Source organism: Cotesia typhae, unplaced genomic scaffold (genome assembly GCF_013202065.1).
Source record: "Cotesia typhae breed Kobodo isofemale line unplaced genomic scaffold, CoteBio_Ctyphae contig_48, whole genome shotgun sequence".
Taxonomy (NCBI): Eukaryota; Metazoa; Arthropoda; class Insecta; order Hymenoptera; family Braconidae; genus Cotesia; species Cotesia typhae.
The window spans coordinates 12,500,397-12,527,164 of record NW_027423756.1 but is presented as its reverse complement, the minus strand read 5'-3'; the positions used below and the strand labels follow the sequence as shown (position 1 = coordinate 12,527,164).

The following is a 26,768-nucleotide window of genomic DNA, read 5'->3' as shown; positions in this document are numbered from 1 at the left end:
CATGTGAAAATTAATAAAAATTACAAGTGAATATTTTTATAAGAATTTTTTTATTGTAATTAATTTATTAAAAAAATTTTTACATCTGTCAACTTCTGTCATTAAAAATAATTATTAAATATAAAATAAATATAAAACAGAGCATAAACTTTGATAATATACCGATAGAATAAATAGTTTAAAAAAGCCCGCACAGATGGCGCGTCAGTACAGAGAAAAGCCGTTGGCGTCTGGTTTGAAAAATATTTTAGTATGGGAAAAGGAAGCGGCCATGTTACCATAAGACAAGTGATCTCGGAGTCAGTTGTTGCCGCTGCTCGCGGGGGCAGCAGTGGAGATAAAATAAAAAAAAGGAAACAAACGAGTAAGCGTGTGCGTGTAATGTGTGCGTCCTCGTAGGCCCGTAGCTCGTACCTCGTCTCGTAGTCGTTGTCTCGGAGTGAGCGGGAGAGAGGATTATTCTCGTTCTCGTGCTCGTTGTTCTCTCGAGTGTGCTCTGCGTTTCCCCAGATACTCGCTCTGGCTTATGCTTATAGTTCGTAGTCCGTAGTGACGATTAATAATCGCTCCAGTACAGACGTGTCCGTGTTGTTTTGTTTCTCTGTGTTTTATTTTTAAGTACCGTGATACATACAATATATGCATATATTATATATTGTACCTGCATAATACCCGCGTGTTTGTTTTGTTGCTTTCAATTATTAAAGAACAATGCTTTTAAATAGTTAATAATGCGTACCGACGCGACGCCTGTGTACTTTACTCGTGCTGTTAATTCCGGTAACCGCGAGTGCCGAATGCAGAAAATAATGACGACAATCGTGAGCCTGATGTGTGCCCCTGAATCCTCATAGATACACACCAGAGGAGCTATTACGCTCTCGAGTTTGGAGTACAACCAATTGTGAATATCTTTTTTATTATTACATCGTATATTTGTAAGAGGTAAGTCATTTTTCTTTAATAAAAATCATTAATTTAATGATACTGAAATTTAGAGACATTTGATCATTTTTAAAAACTTTATTTTTATAACTCTGAAGTTGGCAGACATTAAAAATTATTTTAAAATTTTATAATAATGCAATTATTAAAAAAAAAAAAAATTAATTAAAATTGCAAGTGAAAATTTTTAAAAGAATTTTTTTATTGTAATTGATTTGTTATTAAAATTTTTAAAATTGACAGCTAACGGCTAACTTCAGGATTATTTATGTTTAAAAGCTCTGAAAAATTATAAATAATTTTCTCTGCCTAGTTTATTTTTCAAAAAAATCAAAAAATTGTCAAGTGTCCGCTAAAAGTTCAGCTTCATTTAATTTAATCAATTTTATTTTCAGAAAACAAAATATTTAAAATATAAATTAATTGGCTTTATATATTTTGTTGAGTTTTACTTAGCCGGCATGGTATAAAAATTAAAAAAATAAAATAGTTCTCGCAAGCATTTCCAGGTTGATAAGAACTATATAATTTACGAATAAAATTACAAACACCGTACATAATATCAACACAAACCGAACAATTGATTTGTCATAAAACAAGTTAACACGGTGTAAAAAATGTTATTTGTAAAACAAGGTATTGTTTTGACAGATTCTTAATAACAAGGATAAGAATAAGGATAAAGATAGCGCTTGTAAAAAATTGTGTAGTGTAGTAGATGGATTGGAGGTTGATAATTTTTTCGAGGTTAACTTTTTACTTTATTTGTTCGTAAACTCGAAGAAAGATTGACCGTGCTCGTGCAGAGCACAGCCTCCTATCCCGTACCGACCACGGCTGCATCTCTTCACAGTATCTTTTTTCTCTTGTTCCTTTACTTCCATTCCATCGAATTCTCTCGACGTCTTTCTATCCTATCCGTTTTGTCGAGCCTCTGTGTTCTGTATCAGAGTCTCTATTCACTCTGGAGTCTGAGCTCGAGTTGGAGTGGACGAGTTGGAAGTTGGAGCCCCTTTTAAAGCGTACTGGAGTTTTTTTTATTGAACTCGCGTGAGCCGATTCGAATGTCCATAAGGAGAGCGATCTCAAAGTGCAGACGTGAGTACATTTCAGTAAATATATACCTCTAAGTATATATCAACCATACACACTTACAATCTTGCATTTTGCCTTTGTAGTCTTTTCTCGGGTACGGTGTTCCTCTCGACACTGCAAAATTGCCTCTATACTCGATTGTATTACTACTACATTGTACAACCGCTCACTGGCATAGCATCTCAGTCTCAGGCTCACAAGTCTTGGATCGACCTTGGTTGAGATCAATCCCTCTTTACTTCACTTGATTCGTCGTTACTCTCCTTCTAGATTCCCCGTAAATGTAAACTCTTTGCAAAATTCCCACTTGCTCCGATCCAAAGAGAATCCAGACTCAAATATCCTCCAGTTGTAGTTGGTAGTCCCACACGGAAAAAAAAAAATTCTTGACTGGAGTTAGCTGATATTTCAAAATTTTTTAAAATTTTTTATTGAAAAAATTTTAATTAAATATTAAAAAACTTGAAAAATTATAAGTGCAATTTTTTAGAAATATTTTTTTTGTTGTAATTTAATTAATAAAAAGAAATAAAAAATTTTTGGACGTCTGCTAACTTTATATAAATTTTCATGATACTGAAATTGAGTGACCGGATAATTTTTAAAAAATTTTTAATTAAAAAATTATAGCAAAAAAAAATTTATTTAAAAAATTCCATCTTTGGAGGCTCTAAAAAATTACAAATGCAATTTTTTAAAAATAATTTCCCAGACTTGCTCCAAAATAACTTTTGTTTTCCTTAAAATTTTCTTGGTGCAAGAAGTTCTTTTTTCTGTGCAGTATTACCAAGATAGGGCTAAGCAGCATCGCCAGACCGTAGTCTCGGCAACTAATACAACTTGCTGTAACTTTTGCACGATTCTTTGGCTTCTCTTTTCATGTCCCGAGAATACTTATTATCCTTCTTGCTAAATAATGTCCAGTACTTATACTTTGTAAATCTTTTCTTTATTTAGTTACTGGTAATGTAGCCGTTGATGCTCCTGGACGGTGTAACAGAAACTCATGCAAGCCGCGTTCTTATATATTTTCAAGGACGCTTAATATAATGTTGAGATGATCTTTTGCGGGTGAGAAGCTATACAACAAACCGTGCATGTCGGGGTCTACTCGGGACCACTACAATAATGACGTTACTACACTCGTTTCGTGATCGTCACGTCAGGTCACGAGCTGGCGCCAGTATTCTCTTTAGTTAATGTCTATCTGTATTGGTCATATCATATACATATACATTTATTTACATACCATGATATTAAATGTTATTGAACGTTTAAATTGGTAATTGAAATATTATTAAGCGGGAAAATATAAAATTTGAATATTATTTTATATCACAGCTTTGAACTTTTAAACGGAGGATTTATATTGGGTCATTTAATTGAAAATCTCAATTGGATCTGTTGTTTATGCTCTGCTGATACTCGAGCATTTGAAATTAAAATTATCTTGAAGAAGAGTTGCGTTTATTATTTAAAGTTTAGTTAAATATTATCTTTTTAGTTTGTTATTTGTTATGCGCGTTTACAGTTGAGAAACATCCGCGGGATTATTATTTGTAGATTAAACTCAAGAGTAATTTACCCTCCAGTGAATATTAAACAGTTAATAACGTCTTCAATGTCTTATCTGTCTAGTAGTATAATATTCTTTGGTGGTGTCTAAAATCTCTCAGGCAAGAGTAGAGACGGGATTTTCGAGATCCCCAATGCAGATTAATCAAACTATGAAAATTACGGAGCACGTAATTTCATGTCTCACTTTTTTTTTATATTTATTTAATATAATATAGATTGTAAATACATGTGATTAATACATGAAATATATTAATGTCCATTGAATTTAAAATTTTAAAATTTTAAATTCACAATTTACTATGCAAGCGAGTAATGAATATGGAGACAAAAAGGCTTTTATTTTTTTTTTTTTTTTTAGTTTAAAAATAAGAGAAATCGTACTTGTACTTTTTCCGTAGAAAGTGCTATCAGCTATTAAGGCTTGGTGACTTCTTTGATATACACCACAGAAATTGCCGGCAAGATGCCGGTTTGTCTGTGAAAAAAATATAAAACTTTTGATCTACAACTTGGTTGGCGCGACAAGATCTCACTCTCGTCTCTCCTCTTATATTCCGAGCCATACTTGGCGACCGAATCTAGAGTTATAAATTTAACTTATTATTTTTATTTTGTTAATTATTAATAATAGTAATAATTATTATTTATTACTAACAGAGAGTAAAATAAAAAGAAAGAGTCTGAATAATATTAAGCACTGATGCGATATGTTATATTTTAATGAGTAATACAAAAGTTTAAGCTGTTATCTCAATAAAGTTACACCGATCATATATTAATGATATATAAATAGGTGATGTCATTTTTAAATACCAGCGACAATAAGTAATTTATGCTTGAGGAGAGAACGAGGCCGTCTGGTTGGTTAAAAAACACTATTGTGGATCAAAGACCTGGAAATTAATTGTCTTCTTAATTGTCTGATGATGATAGTATAAATTAGTTTTTCTTTTTTGTTTTTATTTACGTAAATAAATTTAAAAAAAAAATTTTTAATCCATCAAATTAATTGATAAAAATATTTAAAATTAAAAAAAAAAAAAAATCTTTAAAATTGACATTAAGACGTCGAGTGGATGATGTTTAAAAAAAAAATAACCGAGAGTTGTTATTATGGCTCTGGCGTGACAAGCACATTCTACACACTTATCTATTATAATATACCGTACGAATAAATAGTGTCGAGCCGTTCAGTACAGTAATTATTGTAAAAATAAAAAATAAAATAGTTGGTAGTAAAAAATAGTACAGAGCGTCATTTAAATATTTATTCAATTAAATAAAATTAATAACAGTAAAAATATTTATCCGGTGAAATAATTATTGGATCGAATAAAATGTGATGTGTTGTGAGTATGGGTTCTGTTTGCATATCATTATCTCTTAACTCTGTTTGCTGTGCTGGTATCTGTGCAATATCACACATTTGATCGACATGAGACATGTTTCATCAGTATTTATGTGTATACACACAATAATGTGAGCATATAACCTAGACCTACCTCGTTCTCGTGTCCCTGAGGTAGATTGTTAGACTAGACGTTTAGACGACGAGAAATCCAGCTAGACCTGTATATGTATACCAAAGGATTTAATACCTCTGTTAAAGTTAAACTCCACTATATCTCTATTGCTCGCTCAGCTTGCCTGGTATGTACCGTAAATAAGATTAAAAAAAAAAAAAAAAAAAAAAAAACAAAAATAAAAATTACCGGTTGTCATCGTGAGTCCAGTCTTAGCCGAGTTAGAGTATAATGTGTATTACCTGGTATTTACTCACATTACCAACATAGAAAATGTACTTGAAAACATCTGTCATGAAAGTCATGTCATACTTTACGAGGATTTTTTGCATTAACAAATAATAATAAATATTTACGACCTTGTCTATTTAACCGCTCTAACGTTTCAATTAATTAATAGCCGTTAATTAAAAATATTTATTATTTGCAACGGACTTCTGTGTTGTATTATGATATTAATTACACGTATTTTATCTCGTTTGTCGTCATTAATAATTAAACAATATTTTTTCTTCGATCGTTATCAGTTGTCGTGAAAATTTTATTGTTTTTCTTTTCATTACAAGTTTATTTATTTATTTATTTTTTTTTTTTTTTATCATCGAAAGATTTTTACATTAAAACTACACGACTGAAAAATAAACTGACGGGCGCTACTGAGTTACCCAGATTGATCTCGATCACTTAACGATATTGAGAGCACATCCGGAAGCAAGTTTGAGCAATACAACAACTATACAGAGCGGATTGATAGTCATGGTATTATAAAGTGCATGGAGTGTATATACGTGTGCTGTGCAGTATGTAGAATGTAGAGTGGAATAAAATAAAATAAAAGCGAATTAAATAGAATAAGAAGCATTGGATGGTGCAGTTGGGCGTGACGTCTTTCTGTGAGTGAACGATAGGCATATCAACTATCGGACACGACCAGACCGTCGATCGTTTATTGCTTTTTAAAGATAAGATAATACCTTCTCGTTTCTTCTCTCTCAGTCTTCTTACTGCTCTTACATCTTATTCCTGCTGCTGGACGTGCTCCGGGTGAGGTCATAAAGCTTATAATGACTACACACAACTCAACTCTATACCACTCGCGTCTTTGTTTTGTTTTTCTTCGTCTTCTTCTTTTATTATTTATTATTTTTATTTCATTTCGCAGCAGAAAAAGTCATTGTCGTCACGGGCTATAACTTTCACCAGATATAAGATGAGAATATCATCATCATTTAATAATAAAATTTTAAAAATATCAAATGATCCACATTCAATTTCCGCTACATGATCCTATCATTTATTTTCTTGTTACCGATAGATCTTTTAATCTATTTTTAATTTGCTTCAGTAAAAGTAAGACATGGCTTCGATTTCTGATGAGTGCTCTATTTTTTAGTAGATTTTATAAAAATCTAACTATTGCGTTAACTATTTTATTTTAGAGTTAAATTTTAATCGAAAAATATAAAAGGAATATTGTAAGCGCAGAGGATGGGATAAAACGCGTCACTGACTCGTGAGAGATATGAACCGAGGGTTGCTTGGATAATTAACGTGTTGCTTCTCTTCTCATTTCGACTCGGTACTAACGAGTATTACACTGGAGATGAGACGAATAAACGATATTAAGAACGGAAGGCAAGGAAGGAAGAGAATTTATTATTATATCTGTGTTTAAGTAAAGATTTGTGAGTTATATTTATATATATGTATAACCTCGCTGTCTTTACTTTTCAGAGTTGATTCTCATCTCCTTCGAGTGTTTTCTTCTTCTTGTATTTAAAAACAGGAGTGGGTTGACGTTTTTTAAATTCTATAAGGAAGTTAAGTGCAGTCAGTGCGAGAAATGATGTAAGCGCTCCCGTGAATGATTAATAAATTATTTTGTTTTCAAGATATTATTCATAATGACACTGGGATTATTATAATAATTTAACGGATTATTTTTTTAAAATTAGGCTCGGATAAAAAACAATTTTTCACGGTCTATAATTTATTTTGAGGCTTTGGTGTTTGATAATTATTTCAGTAATTTGCCATTGAAATTTATTACTGACGGTAATTTAAATTTAATAAAACTTTATTGCCTTGAAATTTTTTTTTTAAGGTAATTACGACATTTTTTTTTTTTTTTTTTGGAGATATTCAGTAATAATCTCTCGAATAAAGTTTGAAACTATCGACTTTAAAAAACTTTTTTAATAGCTTGACTAATAATTACTCGAAATTGCAAAGTGATATTTACTCAGAAATACTGTTGGCGTTGAAAAATTTTTAATTCGATTTATCTAATCTCAAATTGTCAATATACAGAAAAAAAAAAAAAAAAAAAAAAACTTATAAATTAATAAAATTTTTCTGAGTGAACTTTCATCTCAGCTTTTATTGAAAAAATTATAAAAACACCACATATGTCGGCTAATTAAAGTCATTAACAGCTGGAATTATGTTGAATAAGAGTAAAGGAAAATTTGACATTTCGTTGATCTATTAAAAGGTAAACTTCGACAGTAATTATACTTCAAAAGGTTACATAAAGTTTACAATGAATAAATTTAATAATTATGTAAAAAAAAAAATTGTGTTTACTTTTACGGTGTCTTCATTTCAAAACACAGTAATTGACATTTCTTAGATATTTTCAAGCTTATTATTGGAAAAAAATTTACAATTTAAAAATTATTTTTTTAAAATAATTTCTATTATTTTTAAAACAATAAATTTTATATAAAATCTAGACATATTGTTTAGAAATGATACAGCCGGTTATTTTTTTTTTTCCATACAATTAAAAAAAGAAAAAAAAGTAATTAGATAAAATTGTTTAATTCAATATTCAATTTACCATAACACAAATCTCCATTATATCAAAAATAATAAAAGTAGTGTAGGATAAAATTGCGCAATTCAGATAAATGATGCTTAGACAGGCCGGCTTATATTAAACTCTGTATCTGGTGATATGATGACGGTTGAAGGGACTGAATATTACAGTATAGCATTATATAGTATACCATCAGTGGTGGTATCGTTAGCTGTGTATCGAATTCGTCGAAACCACAGTAAGGCTGCGAGAATGGCGTCGAGTATTATAGAAGCCTTGATCTCATCTCCTTATTCCTTATTTCTCACTCCTGTTATTATTATTTAGTTTTATTGTTCTTTTATCCATTTTATTCGGTTGATGGTGGTGTGGTGGTGGTGGTGGTGGTGGTGTGTGAGCCTACCTTGACTAAAGCTTTACTTCTTGCGTGAAGCAAGGCGTGATACGAGTAGACTCAACCAACCGATACTGTTATTCGCGGCAAAAAACTCTCGAGGTTGCTTCTTATTCTTTCTCTCTCACTTTTTTTCTTCAATCTTTTCTTCACTCAGTGTTTTTAGTTTAACAAGTCGACCAGAGTGACGCGTTGGCACGAATCTCTTCTGCAAGAAAAATAATATCTGCGTTTTAAACGACTCAACGCCTCTACCCTGTCTTTTATTCATGACAACAAATTATTTCTTGAATGACTCGTCAAAAAACGCTTTCAATCATCGGCAATTTATATTCCTTCCCGTCAATTAATTGACCCAATTTTCGGTTTTTACTTACAAAGTACAAAATTATTCAATTCAAGTGTTGAATGTTGAATTATTTCAATTTTTTATGTAATCAATTTAGTCTTTTTCTACACAAAATTAGAACAGCTCACAATATATCGTTTGTATATGTACAAATGTATGGTGACCTCAATTTAGGTACCGTTAATAAAATTCTAGTAATTATACGAGTTTTAATAATTATTTAGAAATTTTTATCTAATTATTTCTTTCAACAAAAAATTACTTATAATCAAGTTTAAAAGTTTAGAACTTATCTAATTAATAGTTTCAGTTATTTGAATGATTAAATTACTCGATAATTAAAAAATACTTTATATTAACGATAATTTATAAATTACTTTCATAATTTATCATCAAACGCCGGATAAAAACTTGTAAAATTTAGCAATAACTATTAGAGTTAGAAAAATTATTAAATAGTCATATTTAATGCTAATTATTATTTAGTACACTGCAGTTAAAAGTTTCCGTACAGTTAGCACATTTTATATAATAGATATGGAGAAAATTTACCTACCTATATTTGTAAACTTGTCGCGAGACCGAGCCTCCGAAAAAATAGCAAGTTCAGCATTTTTATTGAAAAAATCCATTATCCTAACAGAGCATAAGCAAGAATTTATTGCACAGGAAGGACAATTTATTTTTATAAATTTTAATTACAGTTTATTAGCAATAAAATATACAAATCATAAATAAAACTGCAATATACTGTTTTCAGTATATTTCGTATAAAATAAATAGTGACATAAGAGACACAACATAATTTAATATACATTAACATAAGCGTAAATGCGATAAATCCGCGTATAAGCAAAAAGTCCTCGAGGCTAATCGGATCCCGCGTGCGGAACTTGGTTGCTTTGATATCAACTTGAGAAAATTCATACATCGCCCAAGAGTGTAATATAAAGAAAGATTCTTATACACATATATATATATATATATATATATATATATATATATATATATATATATATATATATATATATACACACAGACAGTACAGGTGTAATAATGTCATGGTAGAGAACTACATCGGTTCAACGCACCAACTTTTTTTTTTAATAATAAAATAACCAAAAAAATGTATCACGTGTTAGTATATGAGTGTATAAAGGCATATACTGTGAAAGAGAAAAATATATAAAGATTTATCTTTCGGTTTGTGTATATTCGATAGAACATATAACATAGCCAGGAGTCACGATCGTCGTCGTTGATACTTATACTTATACTATTACTGGTGGGGAATATTTTTAGCTACGGGTGTGTTAATAGATGCGTAATTTGTCCCCGAGTAGAATTTAAATTCTTTTTTTATTATTTGCTGGTTTTATTTTATTAAACTCTGATCTTCTGCTATGCCTACCCGGCAAGTTTTGTTTTATGAACATGTCTGCTGCCTGTTTAGTTATGTCGGTGTGCAGCGTCTCGCTCGTTTCCATGTAGTTGTTTTATTTTAACCTTATTTCTGGCACACGTAAATTTACACGACCACGACGAGGATACTCCAACTTTCCGAGTTTAGTTGAGACTACGATAGGCTTTATGCTGTGTGGATGTAATATGTACAACAATATTTTCACCAGAGTACTTCACACTTGAACTCTTTACTTTACTCTATACCTTAACCAGCGATGTATTCTTACTTTGTATGCTCTGTACTTGCATTGGGAAAATGTTTTAAGCTTTCTTAGGTTTCTTTATCTTTAATACTACATGGAGAGAAATGGAGATTTTAAATTCAGAAAAATTAATAGAAAATCAATGAATTTTTATTATGAAAGCTGACTAAAAGTTTTAGAATTTTTTTTTTGTAGCACAAATAAATTATTATCTATTAAAATTTGTTACAATTTTTCAAATACTTATTACTTTTTGTCTTTTTGTTAAACTGAGCCTTGTATTTTTTAAATCTAAATCTTTCAGTATATTTACCCTTGTGATTTTTTTTCTGCTCAAGCAAAACAAACTAGCCTATCGGTTTGTTTACTTGTTCTATAGATAACTAACCAACTGAAATATTATTCATAAAATAAATTTATAATTAAAGAAATTTTTTTATAAAGTAGCTTAAAAAATTTTCAAATAATTTAATAATACACAAAAAAAAAAAAAAAATAATAGATTATAAATTTTTCCTCCAAAGCATGGAATTTTTACGATGTAAATCAAAGAGAAAATATAACCGTGGGCATGCATTGTAAGTCGTGTCGTGTGCATTAAACTATGTATGACACAATACACGGAATATTTCATATTGATATACATATTATTCACACAGCACACAGCACACTATATCTATATTGATAATGTAGTATGAGCAGGAGGCAAACTGCTATGTTGTATTGTGGTCATATACTGACTATGACGGCGGCGGTCTGGTCTCATCTGATCGATAAAACGTTTACTCGTATGTATTGTAGATTTGCTTTAGGCAAGATCAGATTTAAACGATTTGTACCTTACTTTATTAAAAATAAACAAGGTCAAAAATGAAATCAATTTGTTTATTATCTTGTTTACTATCGAGCTTTAGTCCAATCGATACTTAAATCTCCTGTTAATACAATGTAAATTTCTCTCTCTGCTTATTATTTCTGTGAGGCTGTTCATGATTTTTATGCCATGTATTATTTAAACTTTAGAAATTTTTATCGTTGTTTATTCAGATCGAGAATGAGAGTCTTAGCACCTTTACTTCACTGATAACTGATCCAATCATCAATTATTATGATTATGATTATGATAGTGAACTGGATTATATTTTATATTTTTTTTTTTTTTTTTTTCATCTAATATAAACACAACAAAAGACTCGGATATTTGACAAGTGAGAAGAAATTAAAGAATTACAGAGCTCTCTTTCAATTCTATTAATCCTCGGTCTAGTATAATTTTTCATTTGTCAGATTCTCGAGCTAAGCGCTGAAGGATTACCGTAAGTTCACAAGAATAAATTCCGGATCGATGGAAATACGAAGGGAAAGATGAATGAGGAGAGAAAGAGATGGAAACCCTGCAGGATCTTGACATAGATATTTATATTTATATTTATATACTTTTCTGTATAGGTATGCCTTTCGTGTGCTCGAATATCTGTCGTCCTCTTTCTCTTACACCCTCCTATTTCCTTATTCGCTCGGTCGTATCGTCGAGTTTAACTTAAAATTCAGGTTGCGCACTCGAGGAGGAAGGCCGTCTCTTTATCTCGACAGAGTGCATGAGGTCGTTGTATCCTTTTATTGCGTGTCTATCTCTCGTACGGTGTCCGAGAATCCCCGGACACGCTTCGGGAGTCGCGTTACTTATACTCTGGTCCGCTCCAAAAAAATTTGTGAATATATCTAAGCGAAAATCTATTCCTCTGTACGACTTGTTCGAAAAATCCATTTTCAATATTTTGTTTTTTACACTTGTGTTATCAACTTATTGATATAAATAGATAAGAATAACATGGATCAGCTTTTGATACTATTTATATAAATATTTACGTAGAAATAGTATTTTGCTTTTGTAAAATGAGGATCAAATAGAGCTGCTCTAATCTTTTTAAAAATAATCTGTGTAAAAAAATTTATTCTCATTATCAATTTTATTATTAAATTTGTCTTAAAAAACTTTTCTTTTGCCAAGGAATATTTTTTTTTATAATTGAAATTTAAAAATTATCTGAAGATTTCAATTTTTTTATTCAATTTAGTTTTTTTGAATAAACCTTTCTTCATATTAAAAGTAATAATAATAGTGAAGAAATAAATAACAAATATAAATAATTCAAAATGATTAAGTATTCGAATTACACTGCAAAAAATTAGTAAAGAATTTTTTTTTTCTCTTAATAACCTGATTTTAATGACAAATATATCCGGATACAAGAATAAGGATACATTAATGTCTTGACATTTCCTTACTTTCTTTTCTGTTCATTGGATAGCTTGTTAATGAATTCACTAGACTTCCGTCACGAATGAAAGACTTAATCATTACACTATAATATATTATTTATTATTATTTATAGAACATAATAATAAATCCTCGAATAAAAATCCGATAAAGAAAACTAAAAAGCAAATATTTATGATATTTGCCGAAAAAAAATAATTGAAAGTTCGAGCCGTGATAAAAATAACAAAAAAAAAAAAAAAAAAAAAAAAAAGAAATGAAAGGATAAAAGATTTACTGTCGTCGCTCTTTTAATCACTCGATTGATCTCTCTTGATTCCCTTTTCTTAACGAGCTTGCTCTTAGCTTCCGTTACGCTCATACTCGGCTCCTGACTCCCGACTCGATCCTCGCCAAGTAAAAGAGAGTAAGACGAGATGAGAGTAAAGGATGAGTTTTAGTTTGCAGAGGCGAAGGCGAGCATTGCTAGCTCCAATCGCCATTAAGTAAAAGTCAAACTTTACTCTCTTGATTTTCTTTCTCTCTTCAATTATTATCTTTTCGATTATATTACCCGGACAAACACTTCGTGCCTTGGATTTGTGAGAAAAAAATTAATAATAATAACTGAAGAAAGTTTTAAAAAATAAAATCTCAGGATAATTATGATGAGGAAGAAATAAACTTTTATCTTTTCCCAAATCTTGCAATTTTCCTTTTTTTTATTTTTGTTTTCTCAATAAGTTCAACAGAGATTAATCTTCTGTGTCACTCGACTGCGAGCTAGGATATGTTTACTCTATCTTCGTTAAATCTTTCAGTCGTTTTACATTAAATCAACGAAGATAGTTATGAAAGTACGGAATATTATATCTCTGCATATTTTATTCTTACGTCCACTTGATACTTTACTTTATTTATTGCATTAGACATCAGAAGAAAAATATCTAAATGTTGATTATGATGTGATCTTTTCTTTTTAATAAATAAGGGAAAATATTATCGAGATAACTATTAAATTATGAACATAGTTCAGATAAAATATTAAAAAGACGGCTTTAAGTTTAGTTAGTAATATACGATCCAGTAGGATATCTAAAGTGGAAGCTATTTTGCACGAAAAACCTGTTTTTTGTAGATTAACTTTTTTTCCATTAATCTCAGAATTTTTTTTCCTTCATCCGCTTATCCAATGTAACGATTAATGATACTTTTTGCTGAAAAATTACTTTAATTTATACCAAAATGAGTTATAATATTGTACAATTTAATTTCATAATATTTACAGTCATAAAATATTCAAGATCTATAATAAGAATCCATAAGTTAATTGATAGTTAAAAGTTTTAGCTGTAGAAAGATAATAAAAAATAATTACATTGTAGAAAGAGTATTTTTAAAAATCAATTTGTCTAATTATTTACTATTAATAGAACTTGTTTCAGTTAATGGAAACTAATTAAATTTTACAATCGATTGTTTCGGAGTTATTAATAAAAACGTTTCATTATATTTTCATTCAATAAAACGTGATAAAAGTTGTAAAAATTTTTATGATTGCTAAATTAAGTAATAATTATCTTTTAACATAATTAATTGATCTTTATAACAATAACAATAAATTTTTTATTATTTATCAACGATTATTCAAAAATAATTTATTGTAATTTCCGATAGCAGATAGAGAACATAAAATTGCATTGAAGAACTCTCTACCCGTTATCCGCAACTCTGATCAGAATATCGAGAGACTTGACCTTAATCGTATTGTCGCGACAGTAATTTTTACTCGGGCAAGGTGCTTCGTTAGAACATCACATTTCGACTTTATCGATAGATTGATTGTATAGGTCCTGTCTCATAAATCAAATCACATCAACCGAACTAATAACACATATTACCGGCATCTATTTTATTGATGATGATATTATATAAATAATGTATAGTAGTCTATCTATACCCCTTACAACTTCAACTATAAAGTCATTCTTCATTTTTTAAATTACTGTACAGTATCGTGGTCGGTTCTTATCATATTTTATTCAACACTCAACACTACCTTACTTTTCCTACTTTCCACAATTGTTCGTTAGCTGTAATAAAAGTATAACTAGAACGTATATCTAGGGCAAACTTCTATACGCTTAATTAAATTATATCCTCCATCATATCATATCGTTTGATATATTTTTATATATAAATGTACACCAAATCTTTATTTTACATTAAATAAAAGCAGAATCACATTAAAAAAAATCATTCGTCAGCAGGTTTAGTTATGCAAGGTGTTCTTCTTATTTCTCAGCAGATATAATAGCACACTTTCTTGCTAATTCGTGATCAAAAACGATTAATTCATCCATAAAGTCACGAAACGATTGATCATTAAACATTTTCACGGAAGACGAAGTAACGAGAGAAAGAAGTTGGGAGAAATGAAGCAGCACAGAGCATACAGGTACGATACCGTTGTTCTCGTGTAATTACACGATTCTAAAGTCTACTTCTCTCTTCTCTTTATGTACATCTACACATACATCTGTATTGTATATTGTATATTGTATATTGTTGCTGTTTAACCTCCAAAGCAATTAAACTTTTTTATTTCCACGGTTACGACTTTCGGATGATCGTCTTAACTTTGATGCTCTCGAAAAATCTTTTCGGGTCTTAATTATAAATCTTTCTCTTTACTTGTTAAAAAATCTCAAGTCCTACTATACTGTATATACTAACGTAATATAATAGTACTTCCATGAGTTTCTCTTCGTTAATTATTGTAACATAAAATAGTAGAATAAAATTCATCATTACTATTATTATTTTTATTTCAACTCTTTATCGTGAGCTGTAGTTAAAGATTTCAAAGATATAAAAATAGTTAGCTTGTTTTATACGCTAACATAAAGATAATTACGTAAATAGTTGGTAGTTTCAGTGTTTACAATTTTAATTTAAATGTCTGGGTGTATAAGCTCACTTGAATTATATTTTATTTAACTGTTTCCTTTACCTATTTCTCGAGTAATATTTTCTTATATTTCGCGCTGGTACTTTCATCTACTCTAGATTTTCGTTAATTTGTGCTCATTGTATTTTGTACATTTACACAGTTAACAAACATCTCCCGCATCGCAGCCTGTCCTTAGCATACGTTTTCATTTCGGAACAAGTAAACAATCCCTGTCACCAGTTTGTGTACTCAGAAAACAGTTGCTTCTGGCACTGAACAACAGTGAAACTCTAAATAAATTATAACGCTATTATTCACGTCATTGTTTTTCTCGTAAATTAATTTCAAATATCTATTTAAATATTATATAATATAACAAAATAAAATATAAAAAATCGAAAGATCATCTTGATGTTTGAACAGCAATTTTCGAAACAAACATACGAGAGAAAGTTTACCTTATATTAAGTATTTTATATTATTACTTCTTCCATTGTGGATTTGTGCATTTAAATTTTTTCCGTGTGAAATCTTTGTATTAAATTAAAAAAAATTATGATTTACAAGGACGATTGTGAAATAAACATGAAAAGCAATGTAATGTGAATATAAATGTTGTTAAGTTTGTACTGACTGGAAACAGAAGTCAATGTGTCTTGTCTGTTTCAAATGATCGACTGTATCATGCATTTAACTCTTGGAGACCGTGAGAAGTCGATCTGAGATCGTGCTTGAGGTCAACTAGCGACTTTTAATTTTTAATCACTGGCAAGTCTCATTTGTAATTCGGTGCTTCGATTTTTCTGAATTAACGAGCCATCCTGGGCGGTCTTCAATGCAATTTTGTTAATTACTATTTTCAATATTTAAACTTTGAAAAAAATTTTTTTTTTTTTCTTCCCACGACTCTGGTCAAGCTTATAAAAATTTAACGATTTTAATATTTACCAAGTTTACACTCGAAACTCGGAGAGAGTGTTGACAGAAAATAAAAAACATGGCTTGTGATGTATTCATTTGTGTACCTCCGGCCAACCAAAATATTTGATCAATGCAACCAATGCGAAAAAATAATAAAAACGCAGCTTTAGAATGTAAATATGAAAGTTAGTAACAGGAAAAAAAATTTGACTGAAAATAAAATTGACGCCAACGAAGCGTAGTTAGTTTACTATTAAAAATTCAGGACAATTGAATTAATTAATATTTCCAGCTACAACGGATATGTTCAAACGCGTATAGATATGCTAGTAAAAATAATAATAACAATACAAAGTTTACTGCGGAAGTAAAGGTCAACAGCGAAAAGATACAGGTAAATTAATATGCGATAAAAAATAAATCGTGAGTTTAAAAGAGGAAACGATTGTTAGAATTCACTTCACGGTATCTTATTTACTGTTCCTACAAGGAATCTTGTCAGATCCTTGGCACCTTTCCTAATTACCGTGAAAAGCGTCTCGCATAATAGTGAAGAAAGAAATCGAGTAACGTTACAAGTTGTGGTATTGTAAAATAAAATAAAATAAAATGCCGTAGTATGGAATAGAGGTTTGCTTGCAATTCACCTCTTTCCAGAGAACTTCTGTTCTGTTCCTCCATCTTTACTTTCTTGACTATTATCTACGTCTACGTCTCATATGAAAACTTTTCTCCGTAATTGCGAGTTGTCTCTGGGGAAGAATAAGTAGAAGCAGCAGAAGGAGGAAAATAAGAAGTTGAGAATAGGAGATAGGGTGACTCTTCGGGTCATGAGAGATGAGGCAATTCAACTGTAAACTTTTTACCTTTTTTTACCTCCTCCGTTTAATTTGAATTAACATTTGTCAGGCCTGGTAATTAAAAATACTTTACTAAATAGAATTTATCGTCTATATTTGAATTTTCTTGTCCATAACAAACAACAATAGCAGCAAAGATAAAATCTATTGTAATTGGGAAGATAAATTGTCGGATATGCATAATACGAGGTTAGTTTCAATTATAAGTGTATGTAGTGGTCTAGAGTACGCACTTGGATCAAGAGAACAGAAGAAACAGCGACTCTGAATACTCGAGACTTTAGACTTAACTCTCCAGAGTGTCGGCACGCGCTTGAGTACCCATCTTCTTGTTCATTCTCTTACTATACACTCGTATTTATTATTTTCCTCCTATCTACTTCTGCCATACTCTTCTGGACTCTCTGCTCGGACATGTGAAGAGTCGAGCAGTAATGAGATGCCAAAACGAACCGCACATGTCTAAAAGTTTACGGCCATTACGATAAAGTATGATTAAAGAAATTTAATAACGAAGAAGCGGGTTAGGTGCTACATACAAAACAAAAAAATATTTTTTTTTTTTTTTTCCGGTACTTTACGCGACATAATTTCTTTTTTACTGCACACTCTTTGTGAACACGTTTGGCACACATTTTTTTATCAGACTCTGTACTTCTTTGCGTACTGTAACGTCGTTAATTTCATTTACAATAACATCTCGCATCTCATCTGCATTGTATACTTTCTCTTATGATTATTATATGATGCATCTTAAATATTGTACTCTTTCTCTTTCGTTAAAGAAAGTACCGTAAAAATACTATTTTTGACCAATTTTCATCGGTGATATTTCTTATGAATTATTCATTTATTCATACAAGCTTCGATTTATTTATATTGAGTGGAAACAATGCTCGTTACACGGCAGATTGTAAGCCGAGATTTATTTTATTATAAAGATTTCTCGGTATCAAATTTAAAATTCAACCAAGTAAAATTTTTTTAATACGAAAAATTAAAAATATTTCTCGTTTGCTTGGTAATTAATTATTTTACTAAATTTTTTTAAATTACTAAAATATTCTCGTATTTGATTAATTAAAGCAATTACTGGAGTTTAATTAAATGCACCCCCTATTGTAACAAAGTTCACTCAGCTGTATGCAAATATTTCGGTCCTTTGAATTCAGCACTACAAAGGTTTTCCCTTAATAAGATGTAACGATGACTAAGTAACTTGTCACATAAAATGGATAATCTTTGCTTTGCTTCTATAAAAGAAATAACTAAGTAGATAAAAGAATTTTTTTTAAATCGTTCAATTAAAAAATATTATTTAAAAAAAAAAATAATAAATTTATTTAATAAATTATTTACTTGACTTGTGGAGAATTTCTCAATTTAATAATTTTTTTTTTACTGTATGAGCTTAGTTCAATAATTTATCTATTAAATCAAGTTAATATTTTATTAGTGTGAACGTTCCAATCTCCAATAATTTCTATTTTAATTTTTTTTCCATGAAGAAAGTCAGGTAGCATATAAATTAGATACCCATATATTTTATTGTCCCATAAAATGAATAGTCTTGCAATAAATAATGGAAGTTATTTTATAAATCGATTTACCGAATGAAATAAAATTTTCTCGACTTCAATTACAGAAATAAACCTCCGTAGGTCATACAATATAATAAGTCTTGAGATTCGCGAGTAAACTAATACAAGAGGACGACAACAAAGAAGCTAAGGAAAAAATCAAAGTATAAATAAACAAAAAAGTAAACAAGACATTCAGTTATGACGCATCGTATAGGTATAATATTGTTGAAGAGTCTGCCGACTCTCGATCAACTCTCACGTATAATATTGTATTATGTACAGAGAGCACCGAGCACCAACTAAGTCCCATACCAAGGTTCATCGAGTGGGCGTACAGAACTCTATACTGTATATTGTATACAGGATAGAGTGAGCCCAATACAACCGAGCCATCAGGCTTCAATGCAGCCAATGCAATACAAGTCTCTCCTCGATGACCGTCGAACTCACTTCCGGTCTGTCTTGTATATATGTATATATGTGTCGTTAGTATAACTATATGATGCTGGGTGCATGCAACCACGAGACGGTTCCGCCCTCTAATCGATTCTCTCGGGAGATTTCGACCACGCGCGCATTGATCCATGATCTAGAGGTTCTTAAGTGAATACGTGGAGTATCAACCTGGGCTTAGGTATTGTCATGTAATTATATTAGTTTTCAAATGATAGAGTCGGGGACTGAAAAAAAAAATTTTTTTTATTCAAGGAAAAAAAATCTTGAATCAAATTTTTCTCGAACTAAAATTTTTTTGGTTTTTTTTATGCATTTCTTTAACAAATTTTTAGTATATTGACGTTCTAAATAGCAAATTGTCTAACTTTATTTTAGAGAATCTTTTATTTGTAAGAAAACAATTAGTTAAAAATTTATTATCACTTTAAAAAACCCTTTAATATCTAATAGAGGAATAATATTTTGGTTTGGGTCATTCAAATAATTTATAATTGAACTATTGCTACATCAAAATGTTAAAAAATCATCCTCTAAAAAATAAGGAGTCAACCCAATTGCTAATTAGACCATCGACATGCAAAAAACAAAATTTTGTATTAAGAGAATTTTTAAGAAAAAAAAAAAAAAGATTTTGAACAAAAAATTAATATTATTTAAATTTATGATAAATTGATAAACTTGTATAACAAATTTTTTGTTTTAAAAAAAATTCTGCTAAATAATTTTTTAAGTAATGTTTTTTAAATTGACCTTTGATAAAATTATTTTTTTTTATCCAGATTTTTTTATATATTTTGGTGCTAATACTCCTAAAAAATTTTTTACTTGTCAAAAATCTGGTCCATAAATAATTTTAATACTTGGAATTTGCAATTTCACTTGCGATCCTCCCACAACACATCGCAGTTACGATAGAGAGATAGATAGATAGGAGATAGATCAAGATTATTCACTTTCTCACGACGTCAGGATGGCTTACAACTAACAATTTAGAATATATAATATGTAATATAATGTAACACAATGTACATGTATGCATAAATAGAAGAATTTAGATTTAGCGAACGCAGTTGAGTGTGAAAGTGAAAAGAGTGAAAATAAATATGTATTATACATAAAATCGGAGTAAAGTTGAATTTAAAATGCACGTACAGCAAGTATACAGGTACCATACAGCACACACCAACTAAATATGTTGACTGTTGAGAATAAGAAGGAAGAAGACGTAATATGATTCGCACCAATTACTTTCAACAGTCAAGTCGCTGTTGTATCATGCATACATTGAATCATGCTGGTATAAGGTATTAATCTTTGTGAACGGATTGCTTTCCGCGACTCGGTTAAAATTGTGTAAACCCAACAGTAATAGTAACAGTAACAGGATTTTTCCCTCCGCTATTATATTATATAGTGTTTTTTTCGTTATTACTTTTTTGCTCTTGCTGTTCACTTCGGTTGTTATTATTTGTCTTTTTTATTTTATTATCATTATCATGGATTATTTATGTATATTTCGTTATGCAGTCTCCAGTCTTTAGAACATTTATGTTTAAAGTGCCTTGAGGTACACACTCGATGATCACGTAGACTATTGCAATAATAATAGTAATGATAGAATAATAACGATAATAACCTGCAATAGTTGCACGTACATTGCGTAACCTCGTAAAATCTTCCAAGAATTTATAATAATATTTATTTTTATTATATATTATATTAACCTTTTCTCAATAGGGTGACCGCTTTAAGAAAATACCAGGAGTATTGTAATAATTTATAATGTCATTTTTTTTTTATCTTTTTATTGTTGTGAAAATTTTTCCGTGATGTAAAATAATTGTTAGATATTTTTTCGCAATTTAATTTCTTATTAAATAATTATAGATTATTTTTTTTCAACTCGATTGAAAAATACGTTTGTATATTTATTACTTTAGAACCCCACAACATTTTACCACGTAGTAGGTACTGACAGAGTCAAGTGTTGTACGGTTTGTAGTACAGTAATTTTGATAAGTGTTAGGGGAAAAATAGCGGTCAGAATTTGATGATTTATTGCAGTCAGTTATGATTTTAAAGAACAGTTTTTTAAATTAGGGTTGTTATGATGAAGAATATAAAGTGAACCTCCTCTTGAAAAAAAATTAATTATGATCTTATCTGTTGTTTGTTTAATAAAATTTCATACCTCAATCGCGAATGGTAATTGTATAGATGTGTAGCTCCGCCTATTGATCATAAATCATATTTTTTCATTACTACTATGAATTATTGAAATTTTATTAAAATAATTCACAGAAACAATTCATTATAAAAGTGAATTTTCCTTTTAAAAAAATTCAATCTAATCACAGCAAATTTCACAATATATTACTCGTTAAAAGTAATTCAAAAAAGTACTTAACCTTTTCTGAATAAGCCATTACATATAATTGAAAATAATCAAATTAATAAAATCGCAATAAAACAACGAAACATATAATTTACTTAATTTATATTCCGGTTTAAATCAATATCAAATTCACTATTCTTTCTAATATATCACAATTACAGCTCCGATTTAAATACCGTTCTTTCATAGTTAATTTAAAGCACCCATTTGATTGATGTTATGTGTGTTTAGATATTAAGTAATACCCACTAGAGAACGTATTTATTTTTTCTACAAAATAAAATTAATTCCTTTTTAATATTCATGCAGGAAAGAATTAATCATGCATATTACGTCTTTCAGAAGTAGTTTAAATTTATTTATTCATTTCACGGTCGTATTGGCTATCAATAATACCCACTAAAATTATTCCGAATCACCGAACATAATATACAACAAGATCCTACCTTAAAATTTGAACTATTAGATCACCGATTTCGAAACTTGCTTGCTTAATTTTAATGGAAAAATCATGTATTACCTATAATTTAAATATAATAAATAGTTATTGGTTTAAAAAATCATTGATTATGATTGAAAGTGAATCTAATGGCTTAGCTTATAAAACCAAACAATAATTATCTCAAATAATTCATCACATTTATCCAGTGGCTGTAATTATTCCGCATTAATAATATCTACCGTTTGATTAATTTAATTTATTAAACATTAGATAAATTTATATTTTACAATTTTTTCTCATACATCGTACCGTTTGACATTAATTTGAAGCAATATATATATATATATATATATATATATATATATATATATATATATATATATATATATATATATTTATAAACAATTGTATACGTCTGCATTTAGCAAAAAAAGACTTTCAATTCTCAGAATAAGAAGCAGGATTTAAATAAAATAAAAAAATTCTAAATTGAAAATACAGTAAAACTTTCTCAAATCTTAGACGCATCATTAATCCATTGAATCATAAATCTTAATATTAAATTCACGAAGAAACCTGTCAGTAATTTAAACTTAACTTTGTATTATAAATAAATAGTTATTGTTGCGCAATAATAGTGAGTGAAAATCGTAAATCACGATAGGTAGATGAAAATAGTAAACGATTGTAAGATTGTCGTTGAGTGTTGGACTTTGAGAGTAAATCCAGCGGAGGCGGTCTTACACACGAGACAAAGGTGAGTCACATAGACCATCGGGGTTAGAATCGACCTTCCGTGGATCTGTCTCTCTGCCTAACCCGTGTATTATCTTCTGCATTGTAGAGTGCATGCATGTGTGGACTAAACTTGGTGGAACGGATAAAAGAGACTTAGAGCACCCACACTTGGTAGTCTGTAAATGCAGAGAAACGTGTGGGCGAGACACACACGATTGAGGGAGAAAGTGGCCTCCGGCTTTGAACGAGCTCGTTGCTCTGCCTAATCGTCGATCGTTATCCATCCCAAGAGCAATTGCCGTTTTTCTTTCTCGTGTACACCTCACGCCGTGGCTCTGCTATGAATCTAAGGCATCTAAGGCAGTTGTTCTCCAAAGATAAAGTAATTAACGCGGTCTACACTAAGAAATTATACAAGTCTATGGGAACAAGAAAATCACCTTAGCCATCCACTTCTTGCTTCCTATCGACGCTATTATATTTGCTCTTGCTATTTCAATATAACAGAGCTTCCATCCAGTTGTTCTTCTTGTACTTATTAGTTATTATGTTATATCGTTGTGTTTTCCATATGTTTATGTTAACTCGGGTCTGTCTATTCCTTTACGGCGATATTATTATTTACTTTATTAATATTCTCTTGAATATAGAATAGAATGTTAATATGTCTGCAGACATAATGCATCTGCACTAGGAAGTGTTCGTAAATTTTTATTAAATGCAATATGGAAGACTGTTAAATAAAAAAATAAAAACTGTGAGAAAGCGTATTCTAAATACAGATTTCTTAGCTAGTAATTTTAAAACCATTAAAACATTCATGAAATATATATAAATACATGTACAAGAATAGTAACTATAACGGGCAATAATAAATGTGTAAAGAATGGTTGTTATTGCTGCACTTGGTCTTGCGCTTGCGATAGAAAAAATTACAGATCACTGTAATTTCACTTTCTGTTTTTTTATTTATCAACTTTTTTTTTTTTTTCTTTTTAATACAAGTTTCTTTTTATCTTTGTATTGTGATTATCAATTTTAATTGTTAAGTGTACGGTAGCGTTAAGCTGACTACATATAAGTCGTTATATAATTCGTTAGATACACAAAGCCGGCCAATGTCGAATTGATTTACTTAGTTGACCTTTTATATTATCAGTTTAAATATGTTATTATGTATACACATTATTATTATTATTTTTTGTAATTATTTGTTACTTTATATCTCGGCTAACTGTTAACAATCATAATAATATCAATAAAAATAATAATAATAATAATAATTTTCAATTTCAAAGATAATTTTATCAATCCGGAAAATTGAAAATTGTCGATGAAATTTAAAATTGAATTTAAAATCAGCCTGGTATTATAAAAAAGATATTTCACACCAATCTTGAAACGATTCCTTTTTCACTATTTTATTTTCATGGTATTGTTACTCTACATACGTATAAGCATGTAAGGAAGTGATATATGAGGAGGTAATTTCTAAAATATTCTATATCTGTTGTTACCTTCCTCACCTCGAGCCATCTTTTCCTCGAGTCTCGCTCGACTTTCCGTCACGATGTTTCATGGCATAGAAAGTTATTTCCGTAGAGGCAATAGAATTTACAAAAGGTAGCAACCAAGGAGGAAGATGTACAAGTTCAAAAAATTCCATACATACATCTACACTTTATTCATGTATACATATTGATATAAAGCAAAAAATATAAATAAATTTTTTATTTCGAGAATAAGAAATATAGAACCTAGAACTAGAACGATTTCTTCGATCTCTCGGCGAATATGTTTATATTGCTGGTACTTACAGCTGTATAACATTTAGCCCCTTTGACTTTGACTATTTCTGAGTGCCTCTATTTACCTCCCGAGATTTATTGCTGAGAAAATACATGCATGCAAAGAGAGATCTTGTATTAAATTATTTTTTTTTTTTTTTTTTTTTTTCGTTTATTTATTTTTTACGACTGCAATATTTAGAGACTCGGTCAAACTTTGGTGGTGCAATAGATAAGTAACTCGAAGAAAATAGAACAGAGTTAGTTCGCGTTCGAGAGTTATATATTATATGGCTTGGTCATTCACCCGCGTTACAGTAGCACTCGTGCAAAATTCCGTGAGTCGTTGTTAAGCTTATACTCTCGAGAAAGAGTAAAAACGATCATCCTGGCTGACTGACTACTGTTGCGAGATAGCTTGGTCCAGGAATTTAGATACTCGGCAGCTATAGGGTTTCTTCGCTGGGATGGGACTAAAATATCCCGCTCGAACTACTCGGGTGCAGCTTTTGTGCGTACAAGAGACTCTAAAGAATTCGTCCCACCTATTCTGCACAACAGTGTGGTCCATACTCAGTGAAAGAACACGACAAAAAGATATAATAAAGAGCACAATAAAAACCGGGTCAAAAATCGTAAATTAATCTTCTGGTTAATTTTTTTATTTTTATTCCAAGCTATAAAAAGTACTGAAAAATTTTACTTTCTTGTTAGAATATGTATATATAGAGTTTGTTCTGTGAATTTAAATCTTTTTATAAGTTTTTTTCACAAAGATAAATTTATCGCTACAAATAGTTGAGGTTTAAAGTTATTTACTGTGAAATAAAAAGACTTGGGATAAATTTTTATTGAATTATCTTTTCAAGATAAAATTTATTGGCTTTTTTTTCTTTGTAAAGATTTTGTGAAAAATTTTTTTCGACATTTATTTCGAAATTTTCGGGTCACAAAACGGTGATTTATAATTTTATGCCACGCCAATCAGCGTTAAATAAATCTTAATTGTTATTGAGTAATTTTGAATTTTATTATCCGTATAATTAGCAAGTATTCATATAAAAAAAAGCAAATGAATGGATGCTTTTAGTAATTTATTTCTTGTCAAATAAATTAAACAGAAGATTTTTTACATAAAGTGATGTATCTACGACGTAACGCGTTTGGTTGGAATCGAATATTGATGATTCATTTTAGAGCAGGAATAGTATTTATTATTTATACTCGGCAGTGTTTGTTTCGTTGAGTATATACATAGTTTAGTATATAAAGTGAGTTTTGGATCGTACGTTCGTTCGTTTAGCGTATTGTGTGCTGTGTCAGGTATCACAGAATAATGTAACGTTTAACAACACTAATGATGCATTCGAGGCACGTTCGTTTGCGAAAGACTGTATATGTTCGTGCACAAACGTATTTTGTGTTCACTGTGCCAAACACGCTGATTAAGCTAAAAGGTACATGGAAGAAAAATAACGATGATGATAATAATAATGAATAAGAATGAGAAATAAGGAGTAAGAAGTAAGGGGACCACTATAACTATACGGTACCACCAGCAAGAAGCAGAAGTAGCATCATCTCCACAATCCACTACCTGACTCACATAAGACGTAGCTATACACTGTATGCTATATACCTGGGACCGTGAATTTAGGCCATCCAGGATACACCAATTACCTTTTAAAAGTTTATCCCGCTGTTGTGTGTGGCAACGAGTTAAACTAACCCAAAAAATAAAAATACCTTCAAGTTAAACAATGTTACTGTAGTAACTCATGGTGGACCCTTTTATTTTTTTTCTTCGAACGCAAAATGTTTATCCTGAATAAAATCTTGATGATGAGTAAAGAGTCAACAATTTAGGACGTCAAATGGACGAGCTGTCAAGAAGTGAAAGTAGCGCGTGAAAGTACCGTGTTTATCACTTCATTGAGAATCATTTATCGAATGATATTTTCCAAATTATCATTTGTGGTGGATTTAATACTCTAATTTTGA

The 26,768-nt window shown here is 30.1% G+C and overlaps 1 protein-coding gene across 12 annotated transcripts in view; it reads left to right on the top strand.

Annotated features, from left to right (window-relative positions):
• The first annotated feature begins 330 nt into the window (after positions 1-330).
• Positions 331-26,768, top strand: part of Rhogap19d (Rho GTPase activating protein at 19D) — a 120,866-nt gene continuing 94,428 nt past the window's right edge. For 6 of the 12 annotated variants that reach the window (XM_074246724.1, XM_074246723.1, XM_074246730.1 and 3 more), the window contains exon 1: positions 335-945. The gene's annotated coding sequence lies outside the window, so the exon portion shown is untranslated. Of the gene's footprint in view, positions 946-26,768 lie in introns of all 12 variants that reach the window. The other 6 variants (XM_074246731.1, XM_074246733.1, XM_074246729.1 and 3 more) reach the window with 3 other exon arrangements.